The 22,882-nt window shown below is 35.7% G+C and overlaps 1 long non-coding RNA gene across 1 annotated transcript in view; it reads left to right on the top strand.

Annotated features, from left to right (window-relative positions):
• LOC137851774 (uncharacterized) overlaps positions 1-22,678 on the top strand; it is a 115,041-nt gene extending 92,363 nt beyond the window's left edge. The window contains exons 3-4 of the long non-coding RNA XR_011093455.1: positions 16,163-16,218; positions 22,240-22,678. This is a non-coding gene — a long non-coding RNA (uncharacterized lncRNA). The remainder of the gene's footprint in view (positions 1-16,162; positions 16,219-22,239) is intronic.
• Positions 22,679-22,882: the final 204 nt, after the last annotated feature.

Here is a 22,882-nt window from a genome sequence, read left to right as displayed (position 1 = left end):
ATCTTTCAGTTAGAAAAAGTGAGAGAAACTGGAAAGGAGAAAGGCTCATAAAGAACAAGAAGAGAAAACAACATTGTGTTAATTCTTGGAAGGGAAGACATCTTCGGGACAATGGGTGAATTCTTTGCTTTACCAAGGAGCAGAGATTTATGTAAACACTGACAAATCTAACTTCTTTGTCTCCATTTGATCTATAAAACATGGTGACAAATAGTTTCCTAAATAAAGTATCTGCCCCAAAATGTATCTACACTGGGGTAGAAAGCACTGTGTTGATGGCCATGATTCGAATTCAGAAGGATCTTGACAAATTGAGACAAGAGTCTGAAGCAAACCGAAATGCAATTCGAAAGGTACAAGGAACACAGCACAGACAGGCCTGATCACCTGCACAAATTCAGGATCTGGAAAAACTGTCGGAACAACTGGCCAGGAGATGGGAATTTAAAGGTAGATCACAAGTGGAACACAATAATGTCATGCCACTGAGAAAAAGATAAATGCAGTCCTGGGCAGATTAAAAAGGGTAAAGTGAATAAAAAGGGGGTAAAGTGAATAAAAGATATACATATGGTATATCTTTTTGCTTTTCTTTGCGTTTGTAAGAGATCAGGAGCAGCACTGTGTGCTTCTGTGGGCACTTCAGTGGAGTTGAGGGTGACGTTAAGGAGAAATCCATAGGAGAGAAAGAGAGTGGTCAAGAGATCTGAAAAGCAGCTCCTGTGTGGATGGGCTGAATAATCCACTGTTCTGTGTGTTTTCACAAAATAAAAAGATAGGGAGAGCTTTTGAGTCATACCAGCCTTAATAGGCCATTGGAAGAGAAACAGAATTATGTTCTCCTTATTCTCTGTGAACAGACCAGGAAGAAACAGACTCTATTTACCAAGTAATTTTGGTTAGATTTAAAAAACAAACAAACAACAACAAAAACAAACAAACAAACAAAACAAAACAAAACAAAAAACAACAACAACAAAAAAAAAAAAAAAAAAAAACAAAAAGGATTATTAGATGTTGAAATAAGTTGCCAATAAACCTGCCAATAAACCTGGGATAGCAACACAGTTTTCAGAAGTTCACTTTACTGACTAATTCCCTTGCACAAGTAAATGTGTTTGTTAACCATCAAGTTAGGAAAGGAAAAGATTTATTACAAACCATCCTTGTGCTTACCATTGTTCGCACTGAATCTTTTACTGCAGTTTCAGTTGTATTTTTGCTGAAGGTAAAACCGATAATAATGATCTACTTACATGGCCTGTTCTCTGTATATCTGTCATATTAAAGTCTGTGCTGTTTGTTTATCATGCAGTGATCTATAACTCTCTATTAATTTAATTATACTAAAAGATCTTAAAAGCCTTGGGCTAAGTAACATGTCAATTACAAATGAGTTTAACTTGGAATAAATATAAACTTAATACTTGTAATTTATTGCTTTAAATATAAACAAAGCCCTTACTATGACACAATCTATTATTAATTGCTCCAGTGCCCCAAGTCCAATTAAGCAAATCCATTTACATTTTCTTTAGAGGAAGTCAATGCTCATTTCTCATAGGAAGTGCAAGGAGCCTACCTTTCCACTTCCCTTAAAGCCCCTAATGCAACAAAGCACTTCTGTGTTTAATGAAGTGTATCATGTTGGGGGTGAGGGGACTGCTGTTGGCGTGGGGGGCAGAGCCATGTGGTAGGGCTTGTGTGTTTCCTTGAACGAAGTGACTTTCAATCAAATATCTGGTCATATGCAATTATTTCTTTAGGTATAAGTCCTGAATGCATGTTTCTTAGTTGAAGATTCTTTATTATCTTTCTCCACTATCCTTTCAATTACAAGGAGAAACCATTTTGAGCTATATACACGTAAACATGCATGTGTGTGTGCGTCTATTATATATTTTCAACACAAATCCTAAACTTTTTTATACTTGTTATACCTGCATGTATTAAAGTAGCTAAACTGTGTTTTTTTTTTTTTTTTTTTTTTAAGTGTGTGAAAATGTATACATATAAAAATGTCAGCCGCTGTGCTGAGACCTGGTACTTCATGCCTGGGGTAAAATTTTATTGCTTAGTTATAAAAGAGAGGGTTTATAGTGGAAAGCCTGACACAACATTAACTATGGTTATGCTATCAAAGGAATGCAGCATTTAAGAATTTAGGAACTATTTTGTTTGTGTGTGTATAGGTAGTCACGTGTATGTCTGTGTCTAAAACTTCATCTTGACTTACACGTGCCTTTTATACTTATTTTTAAATACTTCGAGAGGCAAAGTCACAGGCTGGCTGTGACAATAGCATCTTCACATGTGTATCCTTTTTCTTGTTGTCTATAAACAATAAAAATATTTCAAAAACTTGAAAAAATCACCAATAGATCTCAATATATATATAATATATTAAAATATACATGAATACATATATTTACAATAACATTGTAAATAAAAATATACATAATATATATAATACATGTATATTAAAATGTATAAATACATATATATGTATTTATTTACACATATATAATATAGTATATATTACATAAATATATTATACATTATATATACCTATATATGATGTATATATATTATATATATAATTATAGATTAAAAGTGGATAAGCAATATATATATTTTTTTTTTTCAGGTTAGATGAACAAGTAATATGTTGTGAGTTGCAAGAAGTCACAGACAAATCAGTTACAGAGCTGGACCAGGGTATATATTTTCTAAGTTCTAATCTTATACTTCACATTCATGGCCTCTTTAGTGACATTAATGTAAAACTGAAATGAAATGAGCAGAATGAATATTATGAACAGTTAATGGGAAAACTGAGATTTCTGGGGAATGAGCATGGTCACATGACTCTGTGGTGTCAATTTTTCTAATTTCATCAAAAAGAGTTGGCCAGATAGGTCCTAGGACCTATCATCAAGTTATGAGAAGGATAGGGATTGTATCTATAAATCTGTGAAGGGTTTAGAAAATTTGTGATGGGACTAACAACTAGTTCATTGATGATTCTGAATATGTAACCTTGTGCTTGAAATGTTGTCCTTGTTATTTCAAATATAACTTTAGAATCATAGAATAATTTAAGTTAGTAGGGACCTCCAGAGGTTACCTAATCCAGCTGCCTGCTCAGAGCAGGTCTAATTTGGTACAGGTTGCTCAGGACCATATTCTGTTGAGTCTTGAACACTTACGAGGAAGGATACTCTACAGCCCCTCCTGGCATCCTGTTCCAGCATTTAACCTCCCTAAGAATAAAATATTCTTTCCTTATACCTAATCAGATTTTTCCATGTTTCAGCTTGTGTCTTTGGCCTGTGGACTGTCATGGTGCACCTCTGAGGAAATTTTGCTCTTTTCTGTGTATCCTCTAATTGAGGTAGTTACAGATTACACTAAAGTCTCCCTCTAATCTACTGTTCTTCAGGCTGGGCAGACACAATTCTCTTAGCCTCTCCTCATCTGTCCCATGGTCTAGCCCTCCAACAGACTGGTTCCAGTAAGTCAACAATTTTATTGTACTGGGGAGACCAGAACTCAGTAAAGTACTCTAGTTACATTCTTAACAAACATCAAATAATGGGGAAGTATCACTTCTCTGTTTCTGCTGTCTGCACTCTTTCTAATATAGCCCAGGATGTAGCTGGTCTTCTGTGCTGACTCTTTGCTTCTGTACTGCTGATTTATGTTCAATTTGCTGCCCACTGTGACCTCCAGATTCTTTTCTGCAGAGCTATTTACCAGACAGTTGACCCCCATCCTACACAGGTGTGTGTGGGTTATTCTGTACCAGGCACAAGGCTTTACATTCACTCCTGTTGAACTTCTAGATGTTCTTGTTAATCTTGTTCTAGTTCTCATATTCAAGTTATTATTAACCTTCCTCAATCGCTATTAAGGTCTCAAAGATGGCACAGTGGCTTCACAATGACATTTGCTGATTCCTACAAATTCTTGGTCCCATGGACTTCTGTACATATGTTTTGATTGAATGATTAGGTGTTCTCTAGTAATTTCCATTTGTATACCTATGTTTTTCAACTGCTTCAGCAACGTTCTCTTTCTTCCATGTAAGTAGTAACAGAAAAAAAAATTACTTAAACTTATTCAATGATTCCTTGAAACAGCCAAAGGACTGCGGAGCCTTCAATGTAGAAGAGGATATAACTCTGAGACTGTAATTAGAGGAGTATTTCTTTTCATGGCAGACTGGCTAAGCCATCCTTACTCCTAGTCTGGCCCACACTGCTCCTTACTGGCTCCAGACAAGTCCCTCTGTTGTGCCTGTACAGCTGTTTGTTTGGCTGTTTGGTGAACTGGTTTGCAGGGGTTAACATTAGCCTTTTTTTTTTTTTTTTTTTTTTTTCCTGTAGATTTTTTAAATCCAGTTACCTTATCTTTTTAGTTTTCCACAGAACAGTCCTGTTGCCAGAAGTAAGGGAAGTAATAAATATCGAAGCTCAGTACTGAAAAGGAAACAAGGCTGATTGTCAAACACTTGACATGCTACATCTTCCGAATGTCAAATTAGAACAACAGAAATACAAGGCAGGAGAAATACGGACTAACAACAAGTAATCACACCATCCTACTTCTTACCTTTCTTATAGCATCCTACTATTTTGATATACCTAAAAATCTCTCAGTATAATGATAATATTTCAAGTAACTGGATAAATAGTTTTTGTTACAGTTCTTGTATATATACAAGGTATATGCATAGTAAAATCTTATTCCATCTCCATTGGCAATTGTATTTTATGAAATTCCTAAGATAGCTAGAACAATACTTTTTTGTTACTCCATTCAAGCTATCATATCTTAATGAAATAGCAGGCACACAGAAATGTTTAAACTGCAGTCTGTTCTGGTGAATACGAGGTGCTCTTGTGCTGAGCCAGTCTGTGCCAGTGAGATGGACTTTTTAAGAGGTGCAGAGGTAAGACAGAGAGCAGATTGAGCAATAAAATATTCACAGAATAAATGCCACAACCACAAATAATTGAATTAAGCAATAACAAGGCAGACACAGGGCATTTCCTGGGGATTAATGACTAGCTGGGAGAGTTGATGGTCCACGGCGGTCATCAATTCCCCAGAAAATGTCCTGTACCAAGGTCATCATTGCTATTATATCCTGTTTTCTTTTCTCCAGCAAAGAAAAGGAATCACACATTTTACCTGTTTTCACACAGTGTCATCATTCCTTTAGATGACTGTGAAACAGATGGGTTTGAATGGCAGAGCTGCTGAAGGATTTCTGTGTAATTGATGTCCAGTCCCACAACCAATGAAAAACACTTTTTCACCATCAAAATTTTAATTATTAGGCTTCAGTTTTTGACTTATTTAACTCTAGTGAACCCCCAAATAATAATTTTATTTTGTTGTGGGCCTACAAGTCTGATGAGTCTGTGTCTTCATTATAGCTAGGTGGGCTGGAGGAAGCTGGACATATTTTATTCCTTTAGAAGTTTTCCTGTGGCATAAAGAACCTGCTGAGAGAACTGGCAGAGAATTTATGCATTCAGCCTGCTCTTTGGCAATAATGTGTGGATTTATAACATAAAGTACTTGCTTAGAACAGGTCAATAATGGAGATAATTAAATCTGTCTTTGCTATTCAATAACAATTATGAATTAAAATTTGTTATGGCAGGTTTTTCAATACAAGGCCTATCATGGCTGAATTCCTCTAAGTCATAATTTTATCCAGACATGTTTAAGGTATTATTCTGTAGCAAGTATGTAAATCTTTAAAATCTATTTTTCAAGCAGTAAAATAAAAACCAGAGCACTAAACCCAAAGGTCCAGAAGACAAAAGAGCTTATGTTTATCTGCATGCTCTTGGGTCAAATTTATTTTACAGTTATGCCACTATTCCTTAAATTGCTTATCTTCAGGATTTGTGAATCTTAATCTATCACTTTTTCCCTTCAACTAACATTTCACATTCAATTAATGTAATCTTGAAACAGACCACTGTAGACTATACATTTTTTAAAATTACTGTTTATGATCCTTTAGTCATGTTCCATTTATGCATACTCTATGTTACTGTTAGCGTTTGCATAGTTCATGGTATATAGCAAGTTGCTCTTTCTTCACTTCAGCCTGATGTAGTTAAGCCACTTATTTTCACATGCCTGGAATTTTTTGGCTCTGTATACCCATATTAATTTAACTGGCCAATTAGTTGTTATTAAAATATTTTAAAAGAACATACAACAACATATGCACAACAAATTATTTCTTTCCACATTTTTATTAACATTTTTGTAGGTAGTTTCCAGTTTCTCACCTCCTTTTCCCACCAAGAGAGACTCTCCATGTTTAAGAATACAGACTGTATATTAGATTCAGGGCTGCACTAAGTTTCCCTGAATTCCTTTAACCTGTATTTGAGAACATGGAAAAAATGGGCTGAACTAATGAAATCTTAGATCCCTTTCTTGTCTCACTTCAACGTTAGGAGTTGATGCTACCATTACAGCGTGATAGATTCAGATCTTCAACAATAACAGGTTGGTGTTCCAGGAGTTTTCAGGAGGGGGTGAGAGATTATTATCAGATTTAATTGCCCGACTAGGCCCTTAAAGTGCAAATATTTACAATGAAGAATCAACATATTAAAACAGAAGCAATGTCATGTATTTCATCTCCTTTATTTCTTGGCCAGCACTAACAACATACTATGTGTTTGTCACAAAGACAGTCCAGAGGAGATCAAAACATATTATTTATTTATTTATTTATTTGTTTATTTATTTATTTATTTATTTATTTTATACTGAGATACAGTTCTGCATTGGCAAGGGAAATGTAACTTAAATCTGCTTTGTAAAATTTTGTGGCAAAAACAGTAGTGTTACACTGTGTTTGTAAAACATTTGCCTGCAATTTGGACTCTCAAATAAAATATCCATAGAGAAAGATTTTATAATGAAAAGTGTTAAGTACCCTAGACAATTCTTCACAGTTTTCCACGACCAGTTCCGTTCTCCGGTTCCACAAACAGAATGAGTCCACTTAAATACACAACCTACTGCTACCAAATGTTTCATTGTTCCTCATTATACTTGCACCTCTTGGAATTAATCTAAGGTAGGCGTAGTGGTGGTCAGAAGATGATAGACCAGAAGGCTGCAGATACTTATGTGTGTATGCATGTATTTGTACATAGGATTTATTTACCTTCATAAATCTTTGCATAATGATAATATGATACTTTTCTTATGAACAAAATTTAAAAAAAAATGATGGCAGAAAAAAGATTCAAACACAAGTAATGAAATACTGGAATGTTTTTCAACTCTTTCTCCACATGTCAGCTCCATTCTTTCCTGCATTTAGAAACAAAAAATAAAATAAAAAGGCTGATAACAAATTTTTAAATATGGACACAAGTCTAAAGTGATATCAACAGTAAATCTGTATTGATGGTCAATGATCTACTCTCTAACGTATAGTAGGTGAGAATCTGTGTTTAAGTTTACAAGTTTAGTGCCACAGATCAGGTATGACCAACCTTTTCACTGAAGTCAAGGATATGTTATGTCAGATTACTTAATTTAACATTTTACAGTGTCCTGTGACACCCCCCCCCCCCTTTTTTTTTCTTTAAATATTACAAGTATCAAGTTTCATATTGCATTTCTGGAAATGAGAAGAGCGACGTCTTGTGTTAGGATATCTTATTTTATCTTTATGGTGCACTTGACTGATTACCAACAATCACAAGGACAGCGTCCTGCAAAAATAACAATTTCCCAATGCAAGTGTAATTGTCACCATTACTGTGCTTTACCTTTAAAAAGGATGGTGTGTGTCAATGAGAATAAAAAACAAGCCATGTTTCTTCAACATTGGCTGGTGAATGAGGTTGTCTTAAATACTGACTCCAAAAGTATAGTCTTCTGCTCCCTTGCTGCTCATATATATAGGTAAAGGTCATATTTCTAGATGTCCTTTTATATCTTCAGGCTCTTCCACTGTAGATGAGAATGGAAGCTCAAAATTGCTCCATAACATGGCCCAGAGGCAGGAAAAAAAAAAAAAAAAAAAAAAAAAAAGCTTTTCCACCACCGTTGTTGCTGCCCAGGGAATTTCAGTGATGACAAATGGAGAGGAGGTGGTACACACAATTACAAGATAGAAGGCTACCAGTGAGAGATTCTTTAAATCAGCAGTACCATGAACAAGCAATGCTGCGTGCGGAAGGAGGGAGTACAAAGTACTAAGTGGGTGCTGTTTGCTGGTGGGAAATGGGATCTGAGTGGTTGCACAGAAGCCAATTACTAACCCTGAAATAGCTTCTTACCTGTTCCAGTCCAGACAGATGAGCACAAACTAGAGCTACAAGTGCTTGGAAACCCTCCAGAGCTGCTGCCACCTCTTGGCTGCCCTTCTGCCCAGCAGTGCCATGGTCCCTTTCTCCCCCTGGGAGATCCCAAATAGCATTAGCTGAGGCCAATCTGGTATCTGGTGAGGCCAGAGGTGGCTCAGTTGCTGGTTGCGACCTGGTCAGCACCAGTCCCTTCTCCCTGTCCAGAAGCACTGACAAAAGGAGACAGGGCCGGCTGGCAGCTCCCACCAAAGGCTGCATGGGCCATGTGTGTGTTTGGGACCCAGTGGCAATGGGTAGGACAATAACACAAAACTGACCAGCCAGATAAGTTCAGGTAACTCTCAACTCTAATTCCATGCTCAAAGAAGCTTGATTTAAATGGTGTGCAGATGTTACACGCAGACAATGCAGAGTTGTTTCTGAACAGGTGAATACACTTGTTTGTTAACCATCCAATTACTTCTGGCAAAGTTGCAAGATATTTTTATGCTGTTCTTATGTTAAAGAAAGCTTTCAGTCTGATAAGTTATACTATCACACCTGTGTAAACATGAAGTATGATGCCATAAGCTTTACTTACAATTACAGTTGTTTTTCTTAAATTACATGAAGCATAATCCACAGTAAGACACTTCATTGTTGGCAGTTATTACAGATGTATCTCTGAAAAGGCCGATTGCTTAATTGCAGTTCTTATTGTGATTATTCTGGCATATTTCTAAAAAGACTTTCTGACAAAGAACCGGATGAATGTTTCTTCTGTATTCTTCAGTTTAGGTTTAATTGTTCAACCTTTAGAATTATTGAAGTCAATCAGTTCAGCTCCTATTTTCTATTCAGTGTAATTTTACTTCAGGCAAATTTAACTTATGTGGTATTCAATCCAAATAAATAATATAATTCCAAACCCACTTGCTTCCTATTGCAAAGGTTTTTAAACAATTGTCTTAGAAAACTCCAGTTATTAAATATGACAAATCTTAATGTTAAGATATTATTGTTAGCATTTTTAGTAAATTACTATTCTTACTCATATTTAACAATAATATTTTATATTTAATTAAATTAAATACATATTATTTATAAATATTATAAATAAATGTGATTTATATTATATAAATAAATATTATCACAGAATCACAGAATTTCTAGTTTGGAAGAGACCTCAAGATCATCAAGTCCAACCTCTGACCTAACGCTAACAGTCCCCACTAAACCATATCCCTAAGCTCTAGATCTAAACGTCTTTTAAAGACTTCCAGGGATGGTGACTCCACCACTTCCCTGGGCAGCCTGTTCCAGTGTCTAACAACCCTTTCGGTGAAGAAATTCTTCCTAACATCTAACCTAAAACTCCCCTGGCGTAACATAAGCCCATTCCCCCTCGTCCTGTCACCAGGCACGTGGGAGAACAGGCCAATCCCCACCTCACTACAGCCTCCTTTAAGGTCTCTGTAGAGAGCAATAAGGTCGCCCCTGAGCCTCCTCTTCTCCAGGCTGAACAAGCCCAGCTCCTTCAGCCGCTCCTCGTAGGACTTGTTCTCCAGGCCCCTCACCAGCTTCGTCGCCCTTCTCTGGACCTGCTCAAGCACCTCGATGTCCTTTTTGTAGCGAGGGGCCCAAAACTGAACACAGTACTCGAGGTGCGGCCTCACCAGAGCCAAGTACAGGGGGACGATCACTTCCCTAGCCCTGCTGGTCACACTGTTTCTGATACAAGCCAGGATGCCGTTGGCCTTCTTGGCCACCTGAGCACATTGCTGGCTCATATTCAGCTGACTGTCCACCATCACTCCCAGGTCCTTCTCTGCCTGGCAGCTCTCCAACCACTCATCTCCCAGCCTGTAGCTCTGCTTGGGGTTGTTGTGCCCCAGGTGCAGGACCCGGCACTTGGCCTTGTTGAACTTCATGCAGTTGACCTCAGCCCATCGGTGCAGCCTATCCAGATCCTCCTGCAGAGCCTTCCTACCCTTGAGCAGATCGACACATGCGCATAGCTTGGTGTCATCTGCAAACTTACTGAGGGTGCACTCAGTAATATATTTATTATAAATTATATTTAAAATAAAAAGTTAAATTATTATTATATTTTTATATTATTTTATATATAACTATTACTGTAATATAATTATTTAACTCAGATACTCGAGTTAAATATTATACGTGTTTTTTGTTTGTTTGTTTGTTTGTTTTTCCTCAGAATGACTGTTCAGTTAGTTCTTTAGCACAGAGAGCTTCCAAATAGGTGAATGGGAATTTCTGTGAGTAAGCAAGTGATGATTTGGGTCTATCCAAAAATAACACCAAGATATCAAAAAAGATACCAAGTTTTTGGGTATCTAAATCTATTCTTTTATCAAAAGCCTGAAGAAAGTGTCATCATCTATGCAAAGAAAATGACATAGAGTTTAGAAAATCAGAATTTATCTTTCATGTCTGTTATTTTCTAATCAGATCACTCTTGCCTTCCATGAATAAAAGAAAATAAATTTTATAGTTGAAGCTAGTCCATCTTTCATTTCATAAGAACATTAGCCGCTGGATTATTTCAGTGGAACTGCTCCCAGTTCCTGAATGTACTCAGACATCTGAATATTTTCAGAATCAAAGCTAGAAATACATTTTATAATTTCTGAAGAAAGATTTTTTTGGTGGCAATATGCACGTGTGCTTCCTTTGAAAGAAGGCTTAAAAAATGACAAACGGTTTACTCGAAACTACCCACTAAACTAATGAACTAATAAATGAACTAATAACTAAAATTCACTCTTTTCCTTTTAGACCTTTAGACATCTTCAAGTGTTTGTGAAATTCTTAAATAATAATTAAAGTGTTTCTCCTTATTGGTTTGGTTCTACCCAAAACTGTATGGGTGCAGAAATCATTCTATGATGAACTAGTCATCTTGAACTAGCCAAGTATTGAAGCTGTACTTTTGGTAGAATTCCCATTTTTGATTTTGATTAGCTGAGAAAGCTAAATTCAGCTGGACAAGACCCTGATCAGCACGATCTGACCTTGAAGTTAGCACTGCATGGAGCAGGAGGCTGAAGTAGCCGAGTGTCTCTTCCAACACAAATAATTCCATAATTCTAAAATGAAATGCAGTGCAGGTTGAATACAACTACAGGTTTCAGGGCTCAAACAAGCTACCTCAGAAATAGAGAAAATACAGCATCCTTTTATTGAGCAATAGTTTCATTATGCACAAAATGGCTTAGACATGACCGGAAAAAAAAAAAAAAAAAAAAAAGATAATACAAAGATTCGAATTGTTGGAATTGTAGATGTAATAATGACAGAGCTACCACTGGACTGGAGAACCCCCTGCATGCACTTTTGTCCTCACCCAGCAGCCTTTGGTAATAAGAATTCAATATACTTTTTAATGCATTCTGTTCTAATGTACTCTCCATTAGAGGTACCAGTAAGATAACTGTTAAAAACAATCAACCAAAACTCAAGCCAAATTAATTGCTCCAAACAAAACCTGTGTGAGAATGCTAGCACATGTCACTCAACAGAAATGAATCCAAAAATTAAAAAAAAAATGCTTCTTAAAATACACATGGCAAAGTAACATTGACATTATTCACCAACATCCCAGACTGTTAGGAATATGGCCAATAGCTAGTGTGTTTCATAACACAATGATGCATTTTCCTACGGCAAAGCAAATAATTTCCCTAGCAGCTAAAATAAAGTGTTGACTTTTCCTCAAAATTAATTAGCACTGAAACACAACGAGAAAAAAATGAAAGACTTCTTGTTCCTAAAGGTTATTCTGTAAGGATATAAATCAAGTGAAGGTATGAAGTGTGCTCTCGTGTAATTTATGATTAAGTGTTTATAATATAGACAGTCCCTAAGCCTCAGCTTTTGCTGGGAAGTTCACATCAAAGGTGAGTTAAGTCTTTATTACAAATACATGGAAAAATACAGAAACCAGAGCTGCTTTAAGCTGGGAGATCCTCTGGTTTCAGTAGAAAGACCTTTCTTTCTTTTTATCGATTCATTTTACAAGAGATGTCCTGAATTTATGCTAAGAACATTTTCATGAAGCTTTTGCTCTCTTCTTGGCAGAAGGCCTTGAAATTTGTGTCAAATAAATTAGAAGTAATGTCTTTGGCTAAAAAGAGGAGCCTGTTAAAGGGCAGTAGTAATCAAGACAAGATAATCATTTATCTGTGATTCTGTGGGTATTAGTCTAATATCCTGTCTATTCACAGCATGTCAAAGATAAGAGCAGTCACTGGTTTACTGTTTTTCTGCCCTCTCCTTCCTCCCTCCCTCCTTCCCTCAGGCCTCAGGAGATAAAAGATAAAAAACATATATTAGACCAATTGCAATAATACTCCACTAAAAGGGATACACCGTTACCATTCATTTATGAATGTTTTAAAACTTCAGACTAAAAGAAACTACTATCACATAATTATCTGTCCCTCAGATAATTATGCACATGGATAATTTTGCCTCTCTGAACAGTTCACAGGGTTTACCCTAGAGGTTTCATTATTCACAAAGGAACCCATCTACAGGTCCACATGATAGTCATGATAATAATTCCCCAAAAGCTTCATGGTGGAAAATAATCAAGATAGATGTCTCATGGGGATTTTTGTCAGCTATTTTGTTCCAATGTAGTATTTTAAATACTAGGGTTTAAAACTTGCGCTGGCTGCTACAGGTGCTATTGATAATCCATGTCTTGCACATGACTTCAGCTCAGCTAGTCATCATCATGAATTGTGTAAATGGATGGTTAAAAATCCATTAAATAAGGTTGGAGGCACAGACAGAATATATTATTTAACAAAATATTTTTCCCCCTTGTTTCCTAATTTTTTAAATGTATATTGTTAACATTTTAAAAATCATAACTACATTATATGCCTTTTCTGTGGTGAGCAAACTCAATTTTGATCTAATTTTCACTGTGGTCATGTAGAGAAGTTAGCGGAAGTCAGAGGACTCATTTTTAAGTTTGCCAATCAAACAACAAATTCACAATAATCTAACAAGACAATAATAAAAGAAGAAAAAAGAAACAAAACAACAACAAAAAAACTTTTTTTTTTTTGGTAGGGTTAGCAGTTTCTGGAAGTACTCTGTTATATTTTTAATAACGTATCCTCTGGAGTCATTTAAGAGCTTATCTCCACTAAATTTTATAGATTTTATACATAAATTAAAATTATATTAGCTTAAATTTTATTTGTTTTGGAAAGTTGATTACATCTCAAAGAGTATTTTTTTTCATGTTATGAATGTCAAAGGAGAAGATTATTAGATGCACTGAGTACCTGACACAGATTATAAAAAGGGAATCTCAAATGCATTGCTGAACTTCATTCTAAAGTTTGCCAGTATTTATAGATATAATCCTGTTGATTTTGTCACCTTGTTATCTTTGCAGGCTCCCCTTCATGATGGGGAACCATATCTAAAGGTCAAATAAAGCACACAAGCGTCCATTTTGTGGTCTTTAGAGCCACTTTCCTAACCTTTAGTAATTCAAAGCAGCCTCTAGAGTTGACTCAAGCTTCTCCTGCTTGCAGAAACTTTATGCTAGCACTAGTTAGTGAAGGGAAAGAAGTTTTCAGCTCTTCTAAATCATCTTTTTGGCATAAGCATGAGTATTCTCCCTTAACTGTGTTGGGAGTTGAGGCTCAGTTCACCTCCTAATTAATTAAAGCAAAGTCATTTATTTAAAATTAAATTATTTTGTTATTGTGCACAGTGGCTAACCTTTCACATCTGACATACTATAAAGATCTTTTATTTTATTTTCAGATGTCTGTTTAAAGAAATGATTAGTTCTGTAATTTGTTCAGCAAGACTTCTTTGTAGCAAAGCCCTCCTGGGAACTCTTATGCAAATGAAATCCATCTGGAGATTGGAAGTAATGCAGGTGAAATTATAAACAATATGCTTAATTTTTTAGGAGGATTTAAAGGGATATTAAAGCACACTTTGTTAAAAATTCTAAGCTACCAACATGTCTTAGTCACTGTTTTACAGGAGTGCTGCTACATACAGCATCAGATTCCTTTGAAGTCCTTCCCAAAATATTGAAATCTGTCCCACATCATATATGTATACAATTTATGTTTTTTTTTTTTTTTACATAGTTGAATGATATCTTGTCTGTTTTATTTTAAGTAGTCATAACCACATAAACAGAATACTGAAAAATTGCCGTTAGTGTTTCCAACTTGTCTATTTTCTGTTCTTATGATTGCAATTGTGAAGAAATCATTATTTCATACTTCATTGCCCATATCTGGCAGTGAAATGACACATAAACAGTCTTCTACTCTAGAAGACTTTCATTGAAGCCAAGTTCTGGAACTTCATGGAAAAGACTTGGAATATGATATTTGGAAAAGACTATGCTCCAGAACAATGCTCAATTAAGTAACAATAGAGGTTCAAGATTTTCCTGAAGTCGTACCTATGAATACAAACTATGCAAGTATCTCTAGTACTTCTAGATAGGATATAGGATACAGAAAGAAAGGGAGATAACCTGTGAAAAAGTGAGGTAGAGAAGGAATAGAATAAGCTTCTTTTACATGTAAGGTTCAAATAGAAAATGCAGATATGCAGTGGGGATCTGGTGGTGAATAAGCAATGATTACAGCATCCAAAGAGGAGATAAGGATGCACTGTCTTTCACTCAGCTTGTACTCCATAGCTTGCACCAGTTCTCTCATCTTTTATTATGTAGACCCTGGTTTGTCTGAGAAGCTGGTGTGTTGGGAGTATAAGGTGGGAAGAAAAACTTCCTTACAGTTAGTAAAATTTTCAGTTCTGACAGCAGTTCATTAGATTATGTATTCTAGCAAACCAGAATCTATTATAGCTATTAGGAAATTATTTTACTTAGTTCCTTTTATTTCAAAATTAAAAATGGCCCATGAGAGGATGTTATCAGGATCTGTATTATAGAAATTAATTAGAAGTTTATAACAATTGTTTTCTGTAGCTATGGAAGAACAAAATAGCATAAAAGGAATGTCTTAGTCGTCTCTCCTTTAAAAGTATATGTGTCGTAGAAATTTCAAGTCACATTCTGACATGGTATGGCTACCATGTAAAATTTAGAATCCAAGCTTACCTCAATGAGCTGAAATGTGACTCAATTCCTGTCATTTAAAATGTTTGGAATCTGTAGATTCTATCCCTACTTTACCACTCCATCACAAGGTAAGCCCCAAGAGACTATGAATCTTTTCATTTCCCATGGAAATAAAAGAAAGGAGAGAGAAGGGAAAGAAAGAGAAAGGAAAGGAGTAAAAAACTACTGTCATTTGGGGGAGGGGAAATCTGCTATTGAACTACTATTTTGGGACACATTTTCACTTGTACATGATGTACTTTGTCCATCATTAGTTTAGGAAAAATTTTGAGGGAGTTGATTTGAAAGGTTTGATGCATTTCTAAGTGCATAAAAAGAAAAAAATGGTGACTTTCTTTTGTGTTTGTGAAAACTAGCTGAGTTTCCTGGGTTTCATCTTAAGAATGAAAAAATGTAACTGAACAATTTGGACAGTTCTGACAGTGTTAGTGAAACAATCTTTGTTCTTTTGTTTGCTTACAGTCACAGGAAGAGAAACTTTTGGCACCAAGAAACATCAGTCATAACACTAACATTTTATCAAAATGAGAATATATTGTCCAAATGGTGTTTCAACTTTGGTATTGAAAGACATTTACTTTTGTCTTCATGTGTTGAAAATTGCTCCTTTTCTGGTATGATTAATCAGCATTGTTTCCTGGTTTGTTTATTACAGGAAAACAAAACAAAACAAATTTCAAGATACAAGTAATGTTTCTCACTACAAAAGAGGTATGGGACTATTCTCTTTGGAATTATGGATAAAGCTAGGGGTCTTGTGTAGACTGTTGGATAGGCAAAATGTGTAGCAGGCCTGCCAGCAATCAAAATAACTCAGAGAGGATAAAAGCTCTGTTGTCAGAGGTAGGCACACTATTCTTGCAGTTTCTGGCAGAAAAATGCTGTAGAAGAAAAGACAATTGCAGTCAGCTAGTGTTATCAGAAAGTGGGTCTGCAGTCACTGGATTTTGTGTTAAAAGGCTTTTATATCCAGCTAGATTTCCCAAATATTGGAGTATCTGCAAGACTCATGATGCACAAACTAATTTTCTTCTGTGAGGAAGCAAACCCTTTCTTTTCCTCAGGAATGAGTTCAACACAAAGTCCAAGAGGAAGAATCGCCTAGGAATGTCTCTTTAAAAAAAAAAAAAAAATCAGTTAAGGGCATCAACAGGCCCTAAGATGCTTGAACTATAAGATGAGCCATCCAAAAGAAGAAAATGTGAAAATTAAGGTTGTCTGCAAAGCTTTTGTATATTTGCTTCACAGTACATCTCATGTGTGACCATGGAACATCCTTAACAGGAACATCCTTAACAGAAGGAACATATTTTCCTTCTGTGGAGGAAGTACCAGCTGGTATCGTCATGCTTTTGTGCTTTCTTCTTTGTTGCATGCAGCATGTTGGCCTGTATGTTACTGTCCATCCTTAATCTTTATATACTTTCTACCTTGCAACCCTGATTAATCTTTTAATCATTTTTCCACATCAAAACACAGTCTTAAAATAAGTAAATAACTAATCATTTCAACCTTTCTGTGATATTGAGACTGCAATTGTTTCCAATGGTTGCTAGTAAATTGAGCTAGGTGTTATGTTTGTTTACTACATGTAATGCATTTCTCTGTTTTATTTCTCTGGGCTCTGGGTTAGGTATTATTCTTCTAATTCAGGTACAAGTGCATTTACGTATGTATATATATGTGTACGTATAACATTTCTGTTTCACATTACATACATAATTTATACACTTTGACTTAATCTTATAATAAACTTCTGTATAGAACATGTTAAGAATTGGTAGCAAAAATAGAAGTAACAAGCAAAACCAGTTTATTATTTTTTCCCCAGTGGTTTGTACTGCACTGAATGCATTTTGGAAGGTATTAAATTAAAACAATTTTGCTGCATATAAGATAAACTGCCAGGGCATCTGCTAATGGACTTCACAAAACCTGCTAGAGCATGTGGCACTTGCATCTGAATTGCAGACCTGCTTTGATTTTCTAAAGCCCAGCATAGTCTTTCTCAATCTGTCTGTTTTCCAAGCTTAGGAAAAAGTCTTGTGCAAAATGTACTGCAGACCTGTAGCCTGACGTGGAAGTCTACCCTCTCATATTTCAATTTTTTAGTTTTAATCTTTGTCATAGAATGTCCAGTAAAGTTTATTATTGCTTGAAAGTTAAAAATGCATGTTTTTTCAATCCTCTTGTGACTGAAGGCATAACTGTTCAAACTTTTTTCCTTGAAAGTACAAATTTCAAAGTCTTAAGAATTGGAGACCAGGAATAAAAAATGTCATGCAGCCTTTATGCTTTATACAGTGACATTTGCACTGTAATTCTAACAAGGACATGTGGCAACAAATTCTCAGTTGATGGGTGGTAGGGAGACAGAGCACCAAAAAGATGGCAAAATGACTATTTTAGCTACTTACCAGATGGCTGCTAGAACCAGAAGAATTGGTCTGGATATCTGGATAAAAGGAAGCTGATGGCTATTTATGTAAGAGGCTTTTAGCTTTCCCAGTAATTAGATGTGTAACTATTTACCTGTAGATTTAGTGGCAGAAGTCAGTCTCATATTAGCAGCGAACAAAATTTGTTTCTGTTAGGCATCTCTTGAGAACATATTCTGCAGCAGAAAAGTAGTCAGAAGAATTAGTACTGGCTGACAGCTTGGTTGGACATTTCACAGATAACCCAAAGAACAAGTGAATGCATTGTATTGCCTTCAGATAAAATAGTTTCTTCTGGCCAAGTAAGAAGCGTGTTGGCTTAGCCGTGAAAGACACTTGTAGTGTCTATACTGTATGTAGACTGTCAATAAATAAAGAAGTTCAATTTCCAGGGCTGTCAATAAATATATTATGTATGAGGTTTTTCATTATGTTCAGATGCAATTCGAGGTATTGTCTCTGCCTTCTTGGAAATAAAGATATTTTTCTCAACATGAATAGGATTCCTTCACTACATATTTGCAAATGCATTGTTAATAAGGCAAAGAATTGCAGTTAAAGATAGCAAACAGGTTGTTTTTCTCTTCTCTTTGTTTCCTTTGGAGCATTTTGAGTGAACAGACTGAAAGGTGATCTTAAACTTCTTTATACGCTGACTTCATATACTGAGAAATGCAATGTTTATAGATAAACAATCTCACTTTTAATGAAAATTATTAGCTATCAACATTTTGCTTGGAGGCATAAGCTATAGTCCAAACTCCATTCAAATCCATTAAATATGCTTGAGACCCAGCTGTCAATAGGCACCATGAAGTAAATTTAATTTTCAGAGTCAATATAGAGCACAGCTGCATTAAACATAGGATAATTCTGGCACATTATTAATTTGAATGGCCATGTAAGGCATTGTCTAGACAAGATATAAGCCCAAGTTTTCATAGGCAATCTGTACATAAAATGAAGTATGTCAAGGTTTTAAAGAATACTAATAACACAGATTTGGCCTATTAACCAATATTGATTGCTCTTACTGTGACATGCTCCAGTAACTTTGGAGGTGAAATAGTAAGATGTTCAACACTATCGCTTCTTTTTCAAAAGCAACACTAAGCATGGATTTTTACAGTTGAAGCTTGAATGCATGTGATCTCATGTTTACTTTGTTTGATTTTTAGTAATTATTTTTGTGGATCAGGCCATTTTTAAAAGTAGGAGATTCATCAGAAGTAGCAATCAGTCTTGCTGGAAATATGAGATTTTTTTTCAAATGCTGTCAGTATTTTATTTTATTTTATTTTATTTTATTTTATTTTATTTTATTTTATTTTATTTTATTTTATTTTATTTTATTTTATTTTATTTTAATTTTATTTTATTTTATTATTTTATTTTTGCAGTAACTATAGGTATGCTGTGAATAAAAGATGGCTGCTTTAGAAGGTTAAGCAAACTTGATACTTACAATATTTATACATAGTTGTACAGATCCTGTATAACATTTCCAAAAGAAAGAAATATAAAAGGAAAAATAATCTTTTGATAGCTATATAACCAGTAGTAAAATTTTTCCAAGTTATTTCTGTGGTCCTGTATGAACTCTGTTAAATAAGTGAGTAGTTTGGTGCTTGCACTGTTCTGTGTGTAAACAGACTGGAAGTTCTAAAATGCTAGTGAAGTAAATCAACTCATTGGATAATCACTTTAAGATGATATTGTAACAATGTTTAGTCTGTATTTTGCAAGTCTTTCATAGACTGAGCATGTGGTCTTAACATAGCCAGCTCTTGCTATGTGTATATCAACAAGCAACACAGACCAAAAGGAGTGGGTCTGAAGAACATAGCAGTTGGTGTTCAGCACCAGTATCCCCACTGTACACACTCCCAGTATTTTTCACTTTGGAGTAGCTCTAGTGTGGTCCAGAGGAGTGAATGCGCTTTTGCTACTGTAATATGCCATTATATACTGTAAAATACCTTCCCAGAGTGCATCTTTTGTTGTATACAGTTGCATCAGTTTAGTTTCATCCAGGTCTCCTGTCCCAGTTAGAATACAGGAACTGGGAAAAAAAGATGGGATATGGATTTCAGGAGTTGAGATAATTCCATTAATGTGGACAAACCCTCTGGATTCTTAGTTGAGTAAAGATCATAGAATAATTCATAGGATAATTCAGGTTAAAAAGGGACCTCGAGAGGTCCTCTAGTCAAACCTCCTAAGCTAGCAAGCTAGACCCACTGCAGTGGAGAAGAATAAGCACCTTCATAGAACAAGTCAACGTATTTATGATCTGAAACACTGCTAGAGGTTCTAATCTTTTTTCTTGGAGTATTATTGAAGGTGCTGAGGAAGACAGGAATGCCACTGAGAATTTGAAGTTAGCTATTTTAAAAGCAACAAAACATACCTAAAACTCTTAAATTCTATCGCAATAGAATAATTCATACTCTCTGAGGTCAGTGGGGCCAGATACTTACTAAACATAAGTATCACTAACCCTCCTAGTTGTGTGACTGTTCATGCAATACTATAAAATATTCTCTATAAAATAATTATTTTGTGGCTATTTATTCTTCGATATATAATAATTACATGCATAAGTTTAGGACAAAATTTTATTTATTTTATATTTACTAAAAATATTTATGTAAGACAAAAATGTACTGCAATAATTAATCCTACAAGTTAATTTTAAAGGTGGTAAATTATTTCCTTGCACCAGTTTAAAATTTGTGTTTAAAAGAAATCGAGTGTTCCCTTATTATTTCATTACAAGATATTTAGGTGGTTTTTTTTTTGTTTTTTTTTTTTTGTTTGTTTGTTTTTGAAATGAAGGCTGATTAAATTATATGTTAACCAATTACTACCTTCTTGGTCTTCTATTTTTCAAACATTTTTTTATAGAACTCTTACTCTTCCCTCATTGCCAAATACAGAATCACAGAATCACAGAATTGTCTAGGTTGGAAGAGACCTCAAGATCATCGAGTCCAACCTCTGACCTAACACTAACAAGTCCTCCAATAAACCATATCACTAAGTTCAACATCTAAACATCTTTTAAAGACTTCCAGGGATGGTGACTCCACCACTTCCCTGGGCAGCCCATTCCAAGGCCTAACAACCCTCTCAGTAAAGAAGTGATTCCTAATATCCAACCTAAAACACCCCTGGCGCAACTTTAGCCTGTTTCCCTTCATCCTGTCACCAGGCACATGGGAGAATAGACCAACCCCCACCTCACTACAGCCTCCTTTAACGTACTTATAAAGAGTGATAAGATTGTCCCTGAGCCTCCTTTTCTCCAGGCTGAACAAACCCAGCTCTCTCAGCCGCTCCTTGTAAGACTTGCTCTCCAGACCCCTCACCAGCTTTGTCACCCTTCTCTGGACTCACTCCAGCACCCCAATGTCCTTCTTGTAGCGAGGGGCCCAAAACTGAACACAGCACTCGAGGTACTGCCTCACCAGAGCCGAGTACAGGGGGACAATCACTTCCCTAGCCCTGCTGGTCACACTGTTTCTGATACAAGCCAGGATGCTGTTGGCCTTCTTGGCCACCTGAGCACACTGCTAGCTCATATTCAGTTGACTATTAACCAATACTCCCAGGTCTTTCTCCGCCAGGCAGCTTTCCAACCATTCATCTCCCAGCCTGTAGCTCTGCTTGGGGTTGTTGTGCCCCAGGTGCAGGACCCGGCACTTGCCTTGTTGAACTTCATACAGTTGACCTCAGCCCATCGGTGCAGCCTATCCAGATCCTCCTGCAGAGCCTTCCTACCCTCGAGCAGATCGACATGCGCACCTAACTTGGTGTCATCTGCAAACATACTTAGGGTGCACTTGATTCCCTCATCCAGATCATCGATAAAGATATTAAAGAGGACTGGCCCCAGTACCAAGCCCCAGGGAACGCCACTAGTGACCAGCATCCAACTGGATTTGACTCCATTCACCACAACTCTTTGGGCCCAGCTATCCAGCCATTTTTTGACCCAACGAAGCGTACGCCAGTCCAAGCCACGTGCAGCCAGTTTCTTGAGGAGAATGTTGTGGGAAACAGTGTCAAAATCCTTAAAGCCTAAAAAATACAAGCATGCAGAATTCAGAAAACTAACTAACAAAATAGTAATTATTATTATTATTATTATTATTATTATTAATTATTATTATTATTATTGTTATTATTATTATTAATAATAATAATAATAACAATAATAATAATAAAAGACTTCTGGAGAATGAAAAATATTTGTAATATGTGAGACTTTTGTTTGCTTTGTTACTTGCAGATAAGATTCTGAAGAAAAAGCCTGACTCCAGTCATATACTCTTTGAAAAGGATGACCAGTACTTCAATGTATGCCACAAACTGACAACACTTAAAACTTTTGTTCTTCTGTTAATATTTGTTTTTATTATTATTTTAAGGAATCTTACTGCTGGTTGGTATTCCTTGGGACATGAAATTAATTCCTTGTTTAATTCCTGAAATTAATTCCCAGCAAAGCTAAGTTATTCAAATGCACTGTTGCAGTCTGTAGTTTTTAGGCTAGATTCGAGATTTCTGACTATTTAGGCTTGCTAACTTTGCACCTTTTTAAAGAACGCTTCGTTTTATGATATAGAACAATCAGATTGCAGAATATCTATTTTCTTTGTTCCTTGCTTTGTAATTTCCCTGTGGTATGCCTTGAAATCTAAGTTAACTTGTTATTAGAATAAAGATAATATTTGGAGGCCTGTACATTCTGTGACACTACAATTTTATTTATTTATTTGTTTGTTTGTTTGTTTTTAGAACCTATCTTTGGAATGCAAATCAGTCTGTACAATTTCTCTTTTTGTTTTAAAACATGATTATGAATTGAAAGTGCAAACAGATTTTCTTCTGTTCAAGAGAGATTTACCTGAGTCCACAGGAATCAGAAAACT

Source organism: Anas acuta, chromosome 2 (assembly GCF_963932015.1).
Source record: "Anas acuta chromosome 2, bAnaAcu1.1, whole genome shotgun sequence".
NCBI classification, from domain to species: domain Eukaryota; kingdom Metazoa; phylum Chordata; class Aves; order Anseriformes; family Anatidae; genus Anas; species Anas acuta.
Note: the sequence above shows the minus strand (reverse complement) of the source record. Positions and strands in the feature narration are given on the sequence as shown.